This window comes from Rhinoraja longicauda, chromosome 13, assembly GCF_053455715.1.
Source record: "Rhinoraja longicauda isolate Sanriku21f chromosome 13, sRhiLon1.1, whole genome shotgun sequence".
NCBI lineage: Eukaryota > Metazoa > Chordata > Chondrichthyes > Rajiformes > Arhynchobatidae > Rhinoraja > Rhinoraja longicauda.
This window is the reverse complement of record NC_135965.1, coordinates 53,818,032-53,835,591: the sequence shown is the minus strand read 5'-3', so window position 1 is coordinate 53,835,591 and position 17,560 is coordinate 53,818,032. Positions and strand designations below refer to the sequence as shown.

Below are 17,560 nucleotides of genomic sequence, written 5' to 3'. Positions count from 1 at the left end.
CTAGGATTCTCAGGGTAGACATGACCAAGGTCATGTATGAAACAGAAGAGCTTCATGGGAAAGAATGGAAAAAAAATGGTACGAATAATTTTCATAGATCAGGCAGCAACATTTCAGTCTAAAACATTTCATCAGAATTAGTAATGTGAAAATAAAAATGCCAATGAACAATCATTGACGTGAAACACTAACGTTGTTTCTCTCTCCACAGAAGCCACCCAACTTGTGAAAGATTTCCACCAGTTTCTGATTTTATTTTGAATTTCTGACATATGTAGTTTTTTGTTCACTTTTCTATAAACAGAGGCATCGCAACTTCAAAGAGATATGGACCAAAGGCTGATGACTGAAATAATCCATTGTAAGGACTTCTTAATCTCTCCAGTGTGATTTAAGGCTTGTATACACTGGAATTTAGAAGGATGAGGGGGGATCTTATTGAAACATATAAGATAATTAGGGGATTGGACACATTAGATGCAGGAAACATGTTCCCAATGTTGGGGGAGTCCAGAACAAGGGGCCACAGTTTAAGAATAAGGGGTAGGCCATTTAGAACGGAGATGAGGAAGAACGTTTTCAGTCAAAGAGTGGTGAAGGTGTGGAATTCTCTGCCTCAGAAGGCAGTGGAGGCCAGTTCGTTGGATGCTTTCAAGAGAGAGCTGGATAGAGCTCTTAAGGATAGCGGAGTGAGGGGGTATGGGGAGAAGGCAGGAAAGGGGTACTGATTGAGAGTGATCAGCCATGATCGCATTGAATGGCGGTGCTGGCTCGAAGGGCTGAATGGCCTACTCCTGCACCTATTGTCTATTGTCTAAATCACACTGGAAAGATTAAGAATATTAAATACATTACTATCAGCCTGAGGGATGATATTTGAAACTCTGCTGAAATGTACAATATTATCCAAAGGTACAGATTACTTCCCGTATGGCAAGTTTAGTGTGATCCGTTTTGCTGAACGTTCAATCAACCAAAAGGGGGGATATGTAGCTGGAGACAAGATGTAGCTGGAGACAAGGGTTTAGCATACATGCATAAAAGAGATTAAGTTGTACTGATCCTTGATTTCGAGTCATTTTGTTTGACATGTCACCTGATACCCTATAGAAGTAGTAAGGTCAACCCCATTCCTACCTTCACTAGCATGTGGCACAGGGAGTAATCTGGAGACGAATACTCTTTAAGTATGCATTTTAACTTTTGCTCAACAATAAAAAAGTCTTGCTTTTTAATCTTTTGCACTATATTTATTCTGCAAGAACTCATCCCTTTTCCTACCTATGTCCATTGTGCCAATGTGCACAATGTTTTCTGGCTGCTTACAAGAATGATCTCGGGTACGATTGGGTTAACGTATAACGAGTGTTTTGCAGCACTGGGCCTGTACTTACTGGGCCAGTACTCACTGGTATTTACAATGATGACGGGGGACCTCATCGAAGCTTACCAAACAGTGAAAATCCTCTATGGAGTGGATGTGAAGAGTATGTTTACACAAATGGGAGATTCTAGGACCAGAGGGCACAGCCTCAGAATAAAAGGACGAACCTTATGAAAGGAAATGAGGAATTTCTTTCCTCAGAAGGTGGTGAATCTGTGGGATACATTGCCACAGATGGCTATGAAGGCCAAGTCATTGGGTATTTTTAAGGCGGAGATTGATAGAAAGAGCTTTTAAATTGCTTTTAAAGAACAACAGGGGGTAACAAAAAAAAATACGGGGAGAACAAAAGAAATACGAAGGTAAGCTAGCCAATAGTATAAAAGACGATAGCAAAAGAATCTTCAGTTATAAAAAGAGCAAGAAAGAGGCAAGAGTAGAAGTTGGATCGCTGAAGAATAATGCACGAGAAGTGATAATGGGGAATAAAGAAATGGCAGAGGAGTTGAATAACCTTTTTTACATTAGGCTTCACAGTGGAAGACATCAGCAACATGCCAGAAATTCAAGAGAGTCAGGGGTGGAAGTTAGTGGAGTGGCTATTATCATGGGAAGCTGAAAGAGCTAAAGGTGGATAAGTCACCTGGGTCGGATGGACTGCACCCTAGGGTTCTGAAAGAGGTGGCTTTAGGGATTGTGGAGACATTGATAGTGATATTTCAGGACTCACTAGAGTCAGGAGTGGTCCCAGAAGATTGGAACATTCCTAATATTACCCCACTGCACAAAAAGGGAGCAGGGCCGAATAGTGGGAATGATAGTCTGACTTTGGTGTTTGGGAAGATTTTAGACTCCATTATAAAGGATGAGCTTCTCCTGGACTGCAACCTTGACGTGGTGGAGAGGCTTGCGTACTCCAGTGATCCTGTGAGCTATGCCGGATGGGTTTTTATATCCCTGGCAGATTCAACCAAACCGGACAGATCATGGGCGAGGAGGCAGACGAAGCAGTCCCTGGTCCTCCAAGTTGGGGTTCGGCGTGGGGTTAACTACCCCACCCTGGAAAAAATTGTGAGTTACAGAAACATTGATGAATAAAATCGAAATGACACACTTGGTTGAAGAAGGTGTGCCAGCGATGGAGAACATGACGCTTCCCAGCCAAACCCGCAAGGGCGCTGGGAAGCTGACACACCTTCTGACGCCAAAGAAATCCATCCTTGTGGGGACATGGAACATCCAAACCATGTTCCAGGCTGGCAAGGCTGCAACGGTTGCCAATGAAATGGTGCGCTACAATCTCTCAGTCCTGGGCTTGGCAGAAACAAGATGGGCACGGTCAGGGGAGATCAAATTGGCCAATTGGCCAATACTCCGGAAAGGAAGATGAGAGAGCGAAAGATACAGAGGGAGTGGCCATAATAATGTCGAAGGACACTAGAAAGGCTCTAACGACATGGAAACCCATCAGCTCTCGCCTCTTCTCCACAACCTTCAAAATCAACAACAAGAGAGTGAAAGCCCACATAATCCAATGTTATGCACCCACCAACGATGCAGAGGAGGAGGTCAAAGACAGGTTCTATGACAGCTTGAACCACCTACTTGGTAGTATTGCAGCCAGAGATCTCATTGTCCTGATGGGTGACTTCAACGCAAGGATTGGAGACCAATACGAGGGAATGGGAAAACATGGAGTGGGGAATATGAATGAAAATGGCAAAATGTTTGCTGGGACCTGTGTTAACAATAACCTAGTGATTGGGGGAAGTGTATTCCACCATAAAACAATCCACAAAACAACTTGGGTGTCACCAGATCATGTCACATAAAATCAAATTGACCACATTTGTATCTGTAAAAAGTTCAAAAGGTCCATGGAAGATGTCAGAGCAAGAAGAGGAGCAGATGCAGCTTCAGACCACCACCACCACCTGGTAGGGCAATTCAAGCTAAGGCTGAGGAGACTGAATACCTCAGCAGTGCTCAAGTGGTGAAGAAGTTCAAGGATATCCTCGCAAGGGAAAATACAGAGCTACAGCTGAGGAGGAAGGAAGGATGGACAATAGATGAGGAGTGGGAACACCTAAAAACTGCTTGGAGCTCAACCACTGAGGAGGCCCTAGGGAGAAGGACCCAAAAGCACAAGGAGTGGATAATACCAGAAACCCTCAACACAATCCAACAGAGGAGAAAGTTCTAAGAGAAGGTGAACAACTCAAGAACAAGAGCTGAAAAGGCTTTGGCCCAAAAGGAGTACAACAGATGCCACAAAGAAGTGCAAAAGAACATCAGGAGGGACAAGAGAACACTGGTGGAGAGGCTAGTCAAAGAGGCAGAAATTGCGGTGACTCAAAGGAACATGAGGTAGTTGTATACCATTACACGGAAATTATCCGGGACATACCTGCACAGTAATAAACCAATTACAGACAAGAACGGCCAACTGCTTCCAACCCAGGAGGCGCAGCTCGAAAGATGGGTAGAGCATTTCGAAGAAGTCTTAACAGGCCACCACCGGCAGTACAGCCACATATTCCCAAAACCAGGATACCACTACATATTAAGTGTGAAAGACCAAAAAAATCAGAAATAAAGGCTGCACTCAAGCAATTGAAAACTGACAAGGCAGCTGGCCATGACAATATTCCACCTGAAGTCCTTAAAGTAGATATAGACTCACCAACACATGCTCTACGGCTTCTTTGGGAGAATTTGAGAATAGGAAAAGGCACCCACTGAATGGGCAGAGGGATACATTGTGAAACTGCCAAAAAAAGGTGACCTAAGAAAATGTAACAACTACCGAGGGATCACCCTACTTTCTGTACCCAGTAAAATTCTCAACTGGATCATCCTCAACCGTCTTCAGGAAGCTGTAGACAAGAGGCTACGGGACCAGCAAGCAGGATTCAGGAAGGATCGCTCATGCACAGACCACATAGCAACACTACGCATCATCATTGAACAGTCTATTGAATGGAACACGTCCCTGTACATCAACTTCATCGACTTTGAGAAAGCGTTTGACAGCTTAGACAGGACAACACTATGGCGCCTAATGGACCACTATGGAATTCCCACCAAGATCATAAACTTAATCAAGAATTCGTATGATGGAACCTCATGCAAAGCTATGCATACAGGCCAGCTCTCCCAGAGCTTTAGCGTCAAGACGGGCGTCAAGCAGGGATTTCTACCTTCACCATTCCTGTTCCTCCTGGCAATTGACTGGATTATGATGGAAACAACTGAAGGGAAAAGAAATGGAATTCAGTGGACAATGTGGGAACAGCTAGATGACCTTGACTTTGCAGACGACATAGCTCTCCTTTCACACACACAGATACAAATGCAGAAGAAGACGGACAGACTCTTACAAGCTGCAACAAAACTTGGTCTTACACCCAAACTGCAAAGACACAGGTGATGAAGATCCACTCCAGAACCAGCAACCCTATCCTCATGCACAGCATTGCCCTGGAGGAGGTAGAAACATTCACAGACCTAGGCAGTGTTGTGGACACCACCAGAGGGGCAGATGCAGACATAAAAAGCAGAAGCAATAAGGCAAGGGTGGTGTTTAAAATGCTCAGGAAGATCTGGAGTTCAAAATACATCTCAATCAATACCAAAATACGCATGTTTAATTCAAATGTGAAGCAGGTAATGCTGTATGGATCAGAGACATGGAAAACAACAAAACACACAACAAACAGGCTACAAACATTCATTAACACCTGCCTCAGGAGAATACTAAACATCTGGAGGAGAGACAAAGTAAGCAATGTGGACCTGTGGGAAAGAACAAGCCAGGATCCCATTGACTTACAAATTCGAAAGAGAAAATGGAGTTGGATTGGACACACCCTCAGAAAACCTGCCACAAACATCATCCGACAAGCCCTGAAATGGAACCCCCAAAGAAAAAGGAAAAGAGGTCGCCCCAGGAACAGCTGGAGAAGAGGTGTCCAGGCAGAAATGTCTAGGAGTGGACTCAACTGGGGAGATCTCGAAAGAACCGCCAACAACCGAGTGAGGTGGAGGACATTTGTCAATGGCCTATGCTCCCCAGAGGAGCCAAGGGCTTAAGAAGAAGAAGATAAAGGATGAGCTTACGGAGTACTTATAAGTTCACGATAAAATAGGCCAAAGTCAGCATAGGTTTGTGAAGGTGAGGTCTTGTTTGACAAATTTGCTGGAATTCTTTGAAGAAGTAAAGAGCAGGACAGACAAGGGAGAGTCAATAAATGTTGTTTACTTAGATTTTCAGAAAGCCATTATAGATGAGGCTCTCACTAGGGTCTCCTCTATATCCCACAGCTCCGCTCTTGCTCCCCCTCTCCCCATTCGTAACAAGGATAGAGTCCCCCTTGTCCTCACCTTCCACCCCATCAGCTGTCGTATACAACAAATTATCCTCCAACATTTCCGTCACCTCCAACGGGATCCCACTACTGGCCACATCTTCCCATCTCCACCCGTTTCTGCTTTCCGCAGAGACTGTTCCCTCCGTAACTCACTGGCCTACTCGTCCCTTCCCACCCAAACCAACCCCTTCCCAGGTACTTTACCCTGCAACCTTTACCTCCCCCCTCAACTTCATTCAAGGACCCAAACAGTCTTTCCAGGTGAGGCAGAGGTTCACCTGCACCTCCTCCAACCTCATCTATTGTATCCCCTGTTCCAGACGTCAACTTCTCTACATCGGCGAGACCAAACGCAGGCTCGGCGAATGTTTTGTTCAACACCTTCGCTCAGTCCACCTTAACCAAACTGATCTCCCAGTGGCTTAGCACTTCACCTCCCCCTCCCACTCCCAGTCTGACCTTTCTGTCATGGGCCTTCTCCATTGTCATAGTGAGGCCCAGTGCAAATTGGCGGAACAGCATCTCATATTTCGCTTGGGCAGTTTACACCCCAGCGTTATGAACATTGACTTCTCCAACTTCCGATATTTCCTCTGTCCCTCTCTTTCCCCTCCCCTTCCCAGTTCTCCCAATGTCCTCCTGTCTCCTACTGCATCCTACCTTTGTCCCGCCCCCTCCCCTGACATCAATCTGAAGAAGGGTCTCGACCAGAAACGCCACCCATTCCTTCTCTCCTGAGATGCTGCCTTACCCGCTGAGTTACTCCAGCATTTTGTGTCTACCAGGTGTGTATGAGATGGAAACATGCTTCATAAATGTTTTGTACTAACCTTTCTGTCCTGGGCCTCCGCCATTGTCAGAGTGAGGCCCAGCACAAATTGGAGGTACAGCACCTCATATTTCGCTTGGGTAGATTACACCCCAACAGTGTACATTGACTTCTCCAACTTAACATTGACTTCTCCAACTTCAGATAGCCCTTGCTTTCTCTCTCCATCCCCTCCCCCTTCCCAGTTCTCCCACTAGTCTATTTATTCACAAAATGCTGGAGTAACTCAGCAGGTCAGGCAGCATCTCGGGAGAGAAGGAATGGGTGACGTTTCGGGTCGAGACCCTTCTTCAGACTGATGTCAGGGGGGCGGGACAAAGGAAGGATATAGGTGGAGACAGGAAGATAGAGGGAGATCTGGGATGGAGGAGGGGAAGGGAGGGACAGAGGAGCTATCTAAAGTTGGAGAAGTCGACGTTCATACCACCGGGCTGCAAACTGCCCAGGCGAAATATGAGGTGCTGCTCCTCCAACTTCCGGCGGGCCTCCCTGACATCAGTCTGAAGAAGGGTCTCGACCCCCTGACATCAGTCTGAAGGGTCTCGACCCCCTGACATCAGTCTGAAGAAGGGTCTCGACCCCCTGACATCAGTCTGAAGAAGGGTCTCGAGCCCCTGACATCAGTCTGAAGAAGGGTCTCGACCCGAAACGTCACCCATTCCTTCTCTCCCGAGATGCTGCCTGACCTGCTGAGTTACTCCAGCATTTTGTGAATAAATCGATTTGTACCAGCATCTGCAGTTATTTTCTTATATTTCTCCCACTAGTCTTACTGTCTCCGACTACATTCTATCTTTGTCCAGCCCCCTCCCCTGACATCAATCTGAAGAAGGGTCTCGACCCGAAACGTCACCCATTCCTTCTCTCCTGAGATGCTGCCTTACCTGCTGAGTTACTCCAGCATTTTGTGTCTACCAGGTGTGTATGAGATGGAAACATGCTTCATAAATGTTTTGCACTTTGGATGCAATGCAAACCACATTGAACATATTCATTATGATGCAAATACACTTGCCAAGTTGACAAGAAGCACCGTGTTCAGGTCTGGTCCCACTATCGAGGGGTGGGGATACTTGCAAATGGAGGAATGATCTCCTCTTAGGGTAGCCGTGGAAGCTTCATCTTTCCTCAAAGGTCGAGTTTCCAGTCCTGGCAACATCCTGATTATCTCCTCTGCATCCACTCCAGTGGAATGAGATCTTTGCTGTAATTTACTCTCCTGAACAGACACATCTCACAAATTGCAGATGAAAAAATATGGTATGTGATTATAGTTTATATTCTACGTTTCAACCACCAATGTGTACTTTAGTTTAGTTTATTCATTTATTATTGTCACGTGTAATGAGGTACAATGAAAACCATTTGTTTGCATGCTATCCAGTCAAAGATAAACTGTACACCAATACAATCAAGCAGTACAATACAATACAATGCAATACAATATATCTTTAATGTCATTGTACAGGGGTACAATGAGATTGGGAATGCGCCTCCCATACGTTGCAATAAATCAATTAGCTAGTCAGTATTAATTTAAACAACCCAATGAAACAAATTAGAAAATACCATAAAATGCTTGTGTTTAACCAATTTGTTTACCGTCAGGACATTTGATAGGTAGATTGGAGGCGACTCTTTGACGGTCAGGTAAGCGTGGGAATTTTTGCGATATTTATGGTCATCAGCCATTACATTTAAAGTGGGCTCCCAACCCAGATATGCAACCCAGAAACCAGATATGCATCTCCCATATATTTTCAAAGAATGGCTACACACTTTTCACAGAAATCCACTTAACCACTTAAAAAAAAAAATTTTTAATACAGCTATTAGTAAACTGGAAGTAAATCCAGTTTATGCCTTGTTACAGTGAAGCTTGGTTTTTAAGTAACCCACACAAGATATTATTGTTCAAAACTCTCAAGTACTTACTGACTTGTCAGTGATTTCAGCAAAAATTAGGACGCCGGAGAAGCATTGACAGCGTGGGAATTTCGCAATGTTTCAGATGATGGTGTAATCTCGACCTGACTCGGCATTGTCGTGGTCATTGTCGTTGGGTACAAGAAAATTTTGGCGATCTGCTACGACTTTGACAGTCGCCGGCAGTCACCAAAAAAATCACCTAAGTGGGACAGGCCCTTAAGAATGGCATGTCTCGAAATCCTTGCTCTTATTTCTCAAACTTGTCTCTGCAGTGTTTCGTAATTTATAACATTAAGAAAATCAAGAACACTCAAATAACAATTTTACAGGCTGAAAGCCAGTCATAGTAAAAACCAAAAGAAATGTGTCACCTCATGTAGCTAAACCGGGAGAATATTGTGATTCTATTTAAAAGTAAACAAGGGAGTTGTTTCCACCTACATTGGATGTTAAATATGTTAAATAAAAGCAGAAAATACTACAGGTAGAAGAGTTAGAAATTATGGGTGGAGAGGAAATCAGAAGTTCAATGTCCTTTCGTCAGAACTCAGAATAGAAAGAAATCAGAGCTTAAACTACAAAGTATTGTCAGGGTTCGAGAGAACAAAGATAGTGTCAGTGACATGGTGGAGACCAACAGAGACTGATTTACGTGACTGGTGGTGGTGTGAGCTGAGAGGATGTTGAGGGATGGTTAATCATACATAGTTATAGTCATACAACATGAAAACTGGCCCTTTATTCAAACTGCCCATGATGACCAAGATTCCAAATCTCAGCTAATCTCATATGCCCGTGTTTGCCTCCTTTCCCTAAAGCTTTCCAATCAATGCACCTGTTCAAACGTCTTTTAAATATTGTAATTGAATTTGCCACAACAATTTCATCTGGAAGATCATTCCATGTGCCTACAGTCCTCGTTATAGAGTCATGGAGTCATAGAGTCATATAGTTTTGAAACAGGCCCTTCGGCACAACTCGCCCACACTGGCCAACGATGTCCTAGCTACCCTAATCCCACTTGCCTCTGTGTGAAATATTTGCCCCTCAGATTCCTCTTAAATCTTTCCCTCCTTACCTTAAACTTATGCCCTGTAATTCTAGATTCTCTACTCTAAAAATATGACTCTGTGCATTTAACTATATTCTTACATGATTTAAACAGCTCTACCTTACAATACAATATATCTTTATTGTCATTGTACAGGGGTACAACGAGATTGGGAATACACCTCCCATAAGATGAAATAAATTAATTAGCTAGTCAGTATTAATTTAAACAACCCAATGAAACGAATTAGAACAGTTTTAAAACAGAATAAAGTGCAAGTAGATCCGTGCCGGTTCACTGTACGATGTGACCATCTGGCTCAGCAGGACCGGTTCATAGCAGCTATGGGCCTGAGGATGAAGCTGTTCCTGAGTCTGGAGGTGCGGGCGTAGAAGGCCTTGTATCGTCTGCCCGATGGTCGAAGTTCAAAAAACAGACTGTTGCAGGGGTGTGAAGAGTCTTTGTGGACGCTGGTGGCTTTTCTGAGGCATCGTGTGTTGTAGATGCCCTCCAAGGCTGGTAGCTGTGTTCCAATAGTCCTCTGAGCTCTATGGACTACCCGCTGAAGAGCTTTCCTCTCTGCCTCCGTGCAGCTGAGATACCACACAGGGATGCCATGTGTTAGGATGCTCTCTATGGTGCAGCGGTAGAAGGTCGTCAGCAGCTGTTGGGGTAGACCAGACTTTTTCAGTGTTCTTTTTTTAAATTTTTTTTTTTTTTTTAATCAAAAATATTTATTCAAATATTAAAATAATATATACAATACAATAAAACCAAAACAGAACCCACCACCAGAGTATTATACAAACAAATATACCTATTGAAACTATTATACAATTATATTACAATCCCTATCCAGGATACATCCAATCCCCCGCGGTGCCCAGCGGTCCCGGAAATCCTCCAGGGTGCCCGTGGGCAGCGCGTAGTCCCTCTCCAACACCACCCTGGCACGGACGTAACCCCGGAAAAGGGGCAGGCAGCTGGCTCGGGCAGAGCCCTCTTCCGCCTGGCGCCGTGAGTCGCGGATGGCCAGCTTGGCCTGGCCCAGGAGCAACCCAACAAGGACATCTTCAGCCCTACCCTCTCCCCTATGCACAGGGTGTCCAAAGATGAGGATGGTGGGTGAAAAATGCAGCCAAAAAGCAAGGAGCAGCCCCTTTAGATATTGGAACAGGGGCTGCAACCTCACACACTGCATGTACACGTGGTACACAGACTCTTCCAACCCGCAAAAGTGGCAGGCGGCTGGCGAGTCTGTGAACCGCGCGAGGAACAGGTTGCAGGGGACTCCTCGGTGCAATACCTTCCACCCCAGGTCCCCGATGGAGAGGGGCAGAATTCCTGCGTAGAGGGACCCCCACCGCGGGGTCACCTCGTGACCGGAAGGCAACACCGACCGCCACTTAGTGTCCGGACGGTGGACCAGGGCGAGGAAGTGCAGGGTGTGGAGGAGGAGCCCGTACAGGACACGCCTCCCTGCGTCTCGGAGGGAGATGAAGGGTGTCGAGGAAATGCGACTCATGTTGTGTGGGACCGGTTCCCGGGAAGGATTACGCGCCTGGGTCCGACGAGTACTTCCGGCTGAGCGGGGGTTTGCTCAGCCGCAGGTGCTCCACACATTTGAGCCTCTCCGACACCCAGCGGGGCAGGACAAGGGCCGGCTGCTCTCACGCCTGGGCCGTCGCCCTCCGTCAGCAGAGGGGGGGGCCCGGTCGACAGCAACCAGGTTCCAAACTCTCAGCAAGTCCCGGTAGAAGCCGAGCATTCCCAGCAGGATATCACGGCTGACGCCCACCATCGGGATCCGCGTACCTGCTTGAAGGCAGCGGCCCCGTTGGAAAAAGTGCGTCGCCAGCACGTGCCACCTGGGAGGACGCTCCGAGTACAGGTATCTCTGCAGAGTCCTGAGGCGGAGAGCCGCCAACTGGGTGCGGATGCACACCAGCGACTGCCCGCCCTCCTCAATCGGGAGACTCAGGACCGCTGCAGAGACCCAGTGCTTTCCGTTGCCCCAGAAAAAGTCCACCAACTTCTTCTGGATGATCCCAGCAAAAGTGGCTGATGGGACCAATGTGGTCAATCTGTACCAGAGCAGGGAAGCCACGAGTTGGTTAATGACCAACACCCTGCCCCGGTAGGAAAGCATGCTGAGGAGACCTGACCAGCGCCCAAGCCGGGCGACGACTTTCAACTCCAGCTCCTGCCAGTTCGCCAGCCAGGTCTCCGCGACGGGACTCAGGTAGACTCCCAAGTAAAGGAGGTGCGTGGTGCTCCACGTGAAAAACCGCATCTCCTCAGGGAGGGAGTCCACCTGCCATGGACCCACCAAGAGTCCAGAACATTTCCCCCAATTGATCCTTGCAGAGGAGGCGGCCGAGAAGACTCGTTGGCACTCGCGCATCCTCTGCAGATCAGCGGGGTCAGTGACCATGAGGAGCACGTCATCGGCATAGACCGAGAGGACCACCTCCATATCTGGCTCGCGTAGAACCATGCCCGTCAACCTCCTCCGAAGCAGACTAAGGAATGGCTCCACGCAGATGGCGTACAGTTGGCCTGACATGGGGCAGCCCTGACGTACTCCTCTGCGGAAGGGAATGGGGGCCATCAAGGATCCATTGACCTTGACGAGGCACTCCGCAGTGGCGTCTAGAAGTCGGATCCGGGCCACAAAGTGCGGTCCGAACCCAAACGCCCGCAGAGTCCTCAACAGATACTCGTGATCCACCCTGTCGAAAGCCTTCTTCTGGTCAAGGGAGAGAAAGGCAGTGGGTACACCGGTCTCCTGAGCCAGGTAGACCAGGTCCAGGACCAGGTGGATATTGTCCTGGATGGACCGGCCTGGGACTGTGTAAGACTGGTCAGGGTGGATCACTTGGGCCAGCACTGGGCCCAGACGGTTGGCCATTGCCTTAGCAAAGACCTTGTAATCGGTACAGAGGAGGGAGACCGGGCGCCAGTTCTTTAGTAGGCGGAGATCACCCTTCTTGGGCAGAAGGACCACTACAGCCCTCCGCCAAGACAGGGGCATCTCCCCGGTCGCCAGGCTCTCCCTCAGGACCATGGTGTAGTCCTCCCCCAGGGTCCCCCAGAAAGTGCGGAGGAACTCTGCTGTCAGGCCGTCCAGGCCAGGGGATTTGCCCCTTTGAATCTGATGGAGGGCCGCGGTCAGTTCGTCTAGTGTCAGGGGGGCGTCCAGACGCTCGGCACCCTCCGGGCCGACCGTGGTTAGACCTTCCCACAGATCACTGCACTCGTCCACGCCAGAGCTATCCGGTGAAAACAAGGTCCCATAAAAGGAACGAACCGCCGCGTTGATGTCTTCTGGTTCGGTGACGGGGGAGTCATCGTCAGCGAGCAGCTCCACTAACTGCTGACGGACTCCCCGCCACTTCTCCAGCGAGTAGAAGAAGGGTGAACCGCGGTCCAAATCGTGGAGCATTTGGATCCGCGACTCGGGATTGCTGTAACTGCAGCTCCTTCAGCGTGTCCTTCTTCTCCTGGTATTCCCTCCAGAGGGTCGGGTCCCCACCGGTCTGACTTAGACGCAAATCCAAATCGAGCAGCTCACTCCCGAGCTGTCTGACCTTGGAATTGCGTCTCTTGGTAGACCCCCTAGTATACTCCTGACAGAAACGCCGGATGTGGGCCTTGCCCACGTCCCACCATAGCCGCAGGGAGTGAAATCCTCCCCTCTTCCCCTTCCAAGTGGTCCAGAACCTCACAAACCAGTCCCGGAAGCGGCGATCCTCCAGCAGCCGGTTGTTAAAGTGCCAGTACGCGGACCCTCCCCTCGTGCGCAGCGGAGTAAACTCCGCCCACACCAGGTGGTGGTCCGAGCAAGGCATCGGTCGCATGGAGGCCGCTGAGACGCGGGAGACGTACGCCCGAGAAATGTACAGGCGGTCAATGCGAGAACCACCCCCCTCTGACCTCCTGGAGAAGGCATTGGAGTCGGGGTGGAGGTTCCTCCAGGTGTCTACCAAGTCAAAGGAGCCCACGAGCTCCTTCCACTTCTTCACCGACTCCTGGCCGCGCTGGATACCAGAACGGTCTCCTTCCTCGAGGGTACAGTTGAAATCTCCCCCGAGGATCACGCAGTCTCCAGGGTCGATGGAGCTCAAAAGGGTAGACACCTCCCGGAACAGGCACGTCTGCAACAGGGCGGGCTTGGGGGCGTACACGTTGACAAAATGCAACGGCACGCCATCCAGGCACACGGCCAGGTGAAGCAAGCAGCCTGGCACCAATTCCTGGACCTTTAGGATTTCTGGCCGGAAATTCGGGGCCAACAAAATGGCCACCCCACTGGAAATGGAGCTGAGGTGGCTCATGAAGACCTCACCACTCCACTCCAGGAGCCAGGTGGACTCGTCTCCTGGGATGGTGTGGGTTTCCTGCAGGAAGCTCACCGCATATTTCCCATCCCTCAGGGTTGAGAGATGGTTAAACCTGCGGAGAGGCCCCCTGCTGCCATTTATGTTATAACTGGCTATGGTGATCGCCATGTCAGGAGTACACTAGATCCCCTCACCAGTCCCCTGGTCACTGACAGCAGAGTCGCCTTTGCCGCTACGGACCCTAGATGGATTGGCAGTGCGTTTCACCTTCCGGATCTTGGCAACAAGGGACGCTCTACTGATCCCTCTACCCTCAGCAGGAACGACGCTGCTCTGGGCCTCGGCGTCCTTTTCCAGGTCGTCCAAGAAAGACCTGAGCTGACGCCAGTCGTTCCCCTTCACCCCCATCCCTCCCTTCACCCCTGTCCCTCCCTTCACCCCCGTCTCTCCCTTTCCCCTCCCCTTCCTTCTGAGGATGAGGTTCAGGGAGCTGGTGACCCCTTGTAAGTTCGGCCACCGGAGGGAGGCCAGTTTGGGCCGATGTTGGGCTCCTTCGGTGGCCGCGATGAACTCACGGATCTCCTCCACTGGAATGAGAGGAGTGGCGTCGGGGGCAGCGAGAACATCCATTGACTCATTGTCCGAGGAGTCCCCTTCCACCCCCCCCCCCCCCCCCCCACTGCAGATGGAGTCACCATTCCCATCCTTGGACACACCTTCTGTGCTTGAGACTCCTGCCCCACCCTGCGCAGCGGTTACCTCTTCCCCACCCTCTGGTCTCACCTCCACCTCAGTCCCCACCGTGGGGCCAGTGGCAGAGGGGCCTTCCTCGGGTGTACCTGGGCAGTCAAGACCATTGACAGTGGGGTCTATCCCGCCACCAGTTGGGCCCAGAGTGGACTCTGGTGCCCCAGACTCAGGGAGTCCCTCTGGAGCCAGGTCCTGCGGGATAGAAGGGCTGGTTTCCCCTTCCCCCTCCCCGCCTACTATCCCTAACTCCACAGGCGTGTTCTCAACCTCGTCCTGGGTGGGTTGCTCCTGGGCTTCCTCGGGTGCTTGAATCGCGATTCCCTCCCCAACAGGAATCTCTCCCTGCTCCATTACACCCGAGTGGTCCCCATCACCACCCTCCCCAGAAACCCCTTCAGAGCATGGAACCGGGGCCTGAACCAGAGGGCAGGAGTCATCCTCCACCACAGTACACCCCGCCCCACTGGAAGATTCCCCTATGTCCCCCTTCTGCTCCTCCCTGGAGAGATTCCTCCTACTTTTTTTCGAAGGGGAGGAGCTCACAGACTCTGGGGTCACCTGAGCAACCCTAGTCTGCGGCTCCCCCTCCTCCCGCCCAATCCCCTCCGCCCCTGGCTGGATTATGGGGCTTGCGGACTCCCTAACGGGAGGTGACGGGATGGGTGGCAAAGTCTTATCCCCGGGGGGTTTGTTCCCCAGGTGCCTTATCTTCTTCGCCACCTTGCCCCCCTTCTTTTGACCCTCCCCATCCCCAGGGTTCCCTGACTCAACTACAGGGGGAGTGGGAGTGGGGGGGGGGGGGAGGGGGGTTAGTGGCACTGGAGGCGGAGGCCTCCGCCCGGGATTTGGGGCAATTCCTCCGAATATGCCCCACTTCCTTGCAGGCGTGGCACCTCGGGCGCTCCGATGTCCAGAAGATGGTGAAGTCTCGCCCATCCTGCTGGACACAGAAGCGCCCGTCGACCACCTCCTCCCGGTCCAGCAGCATTGTCAACTGGCGCCGGAGGGAGAGAACGTGCTGCAAGTCCTTCCTGCGAAATCCCATGGGTATTGGGGTGATGTCGGTGAGGATCTTACCCAGGGTATGAAGGTGGGGAAGGAGGGCCTCGTTCTTGATGCAGGGCGGGACGTTGGATAGGACCACCCGCTGCGCGGTGGACTCCAGGGGCTCGACCTGTAAGAATAGTCCACCCACTGTGACCCCTTTACATACAGTCGCGTTCACCCCCTCAACGGACTCCAGAAAGAACACGCCCTTCCCAAACATTTTTCCCACATACACAATGCCTGCAGGCTTGGCTGCCACTGCCACAGCAGCCGAGCAGTCCTCCAGGTTCATTTGGGGGGGCATGTAGCACCTGACCCCATGTTCAAAGGGTAGGTTCCTCATGGGGAACCGGGCCCCCAGGGGAGCAGCCGAAGCAGCTGAAGCAGCCGCCTTAGCATAACTCCCCGAAGGCCCCGATCCCCCAGAACGCTGACCCTGCATGATATCAGGCATTACAGTGAAAACAAAACACTGATACACAAAGTCAAAGACAATCCAAAAGGCACGGGGCCAAGTCCAAACACACAAACAAGTGTAGAACAGTTCAAGGGAGGGAGGCGAGTGGTGTTGCCTCGAACGTCAATAATGGCGGCTCCCACTAGAAACTGCTGCGTCACGGCCTCTTGGCCCGGGTATCTCTGCTCTCCTGCGTTCCCTGGTGAGCTGCAGACTTTCTCAAGCAATCCCCGCTGGTCTTCGCTGCTCCTGCAGCAACGAAAGGGATTCACCTGCAGTCTGTTATTGTTGGATGCCTATCTCTGATAGGGAGGAGGTTCCTTCAGCTCCAGGTCTCAAGGCCACAGAAGAAGGTCGAGGGTGTAGAAAACTCCCACACCGCACGAAAACCAGACCGGTCCGGTCAGTAGCGACGAGGCAGTAGGGTAGGGGGGGGGGTTGTTCTGGACGCAGGTGTATCAGTCCAGACAGGTTTTTCTCCCCCTTTTTGTGCGCCACAGTTTCCTGGCAGGTTGCCAGCCTCAGTAGTGGGAGCTGAGCAGTCAGTTGATAACACCGCTCGCAGCCCCAAAACACACAGAAACCTTTTAAAAAGATTTCTGTAGCGTCGCAGCGATACCCAAAGATGTTTAGAGTACCGCTGTACCTCCTCCGAATTCCAAAAAATGTTTAGAACTCACTCATTCGAGTGATTGAAACAGAGCTCCGTAGCACCACACCTGAGCTTGGTGGGGATGACCGTGTTGAAGGCAGAGCTATAGTCAATGAATAGCATCCTCACGTACGTGCCCTGTCTCTCTCGGTGAGTCACGACAGTGTGAAGAGCCAGAGAGATGGCGTCCTCTGTGGATCTGTTTGCCCTGTATGCAAATTGATGTGGGTCCAGTGAGGCAGGGATGCTGGATTCGATGAGTGAGAGGACCAGCCTCTCAAAGCACTTCATGACTATAGAAATTAGGGCAACCAGATGGTAGTCGTTCAGGTTGGTGATCTTTGCTTTTAAAAGTGTCGGCACTATGGTAGCCGACTTCAGGCACTTGCGGACCGTAGCCAGAGATAACGACAGGTTAAATACCTCAGCCAACTGTTCAGCACAGTCCCTAAGTACCCTTCCTTGAAATCCATCCGGGCCTGCAGCCTTGCGTGGGTTGACCCTTTGCAGAGCGGTTGTACTTCCTGTGTGCTCAGTTGCAAGACCTGTCCCTCCGCTTCAGTTGCAAGGCCTGTCCCTCTGCCTCCGCCTTGGAAAGGGGCAAATAAGGTTTTTAGCTCGTTGGTTAGTGTGATACCGCTGTGGGGCAGGCAGGGCTGCTCTTGTAGCCAGTGATGTCCCTGACACCCTGCCACATGCTTCTGGTGTCCATGGTATTGAAGTGGTCTTTCACCCGTTGCCTGTGGGT

The 17,560-nt window shown here is 50.2% G+C and overlaps 1 pseudogene; it reads left to right on the top strand.

The window, feature by feature from the left end:
• The first annotated feature begins 2,489 nt into the window (after positions 1-2,489).
• On the top strand, positions 2,490-5,476 carry LOC144599107 (uncharacterized; annotated as a pseudogene).
• The last annotated feature ends 12,084 nt before the right edge of the window (positions 5,477-17,560 follow it).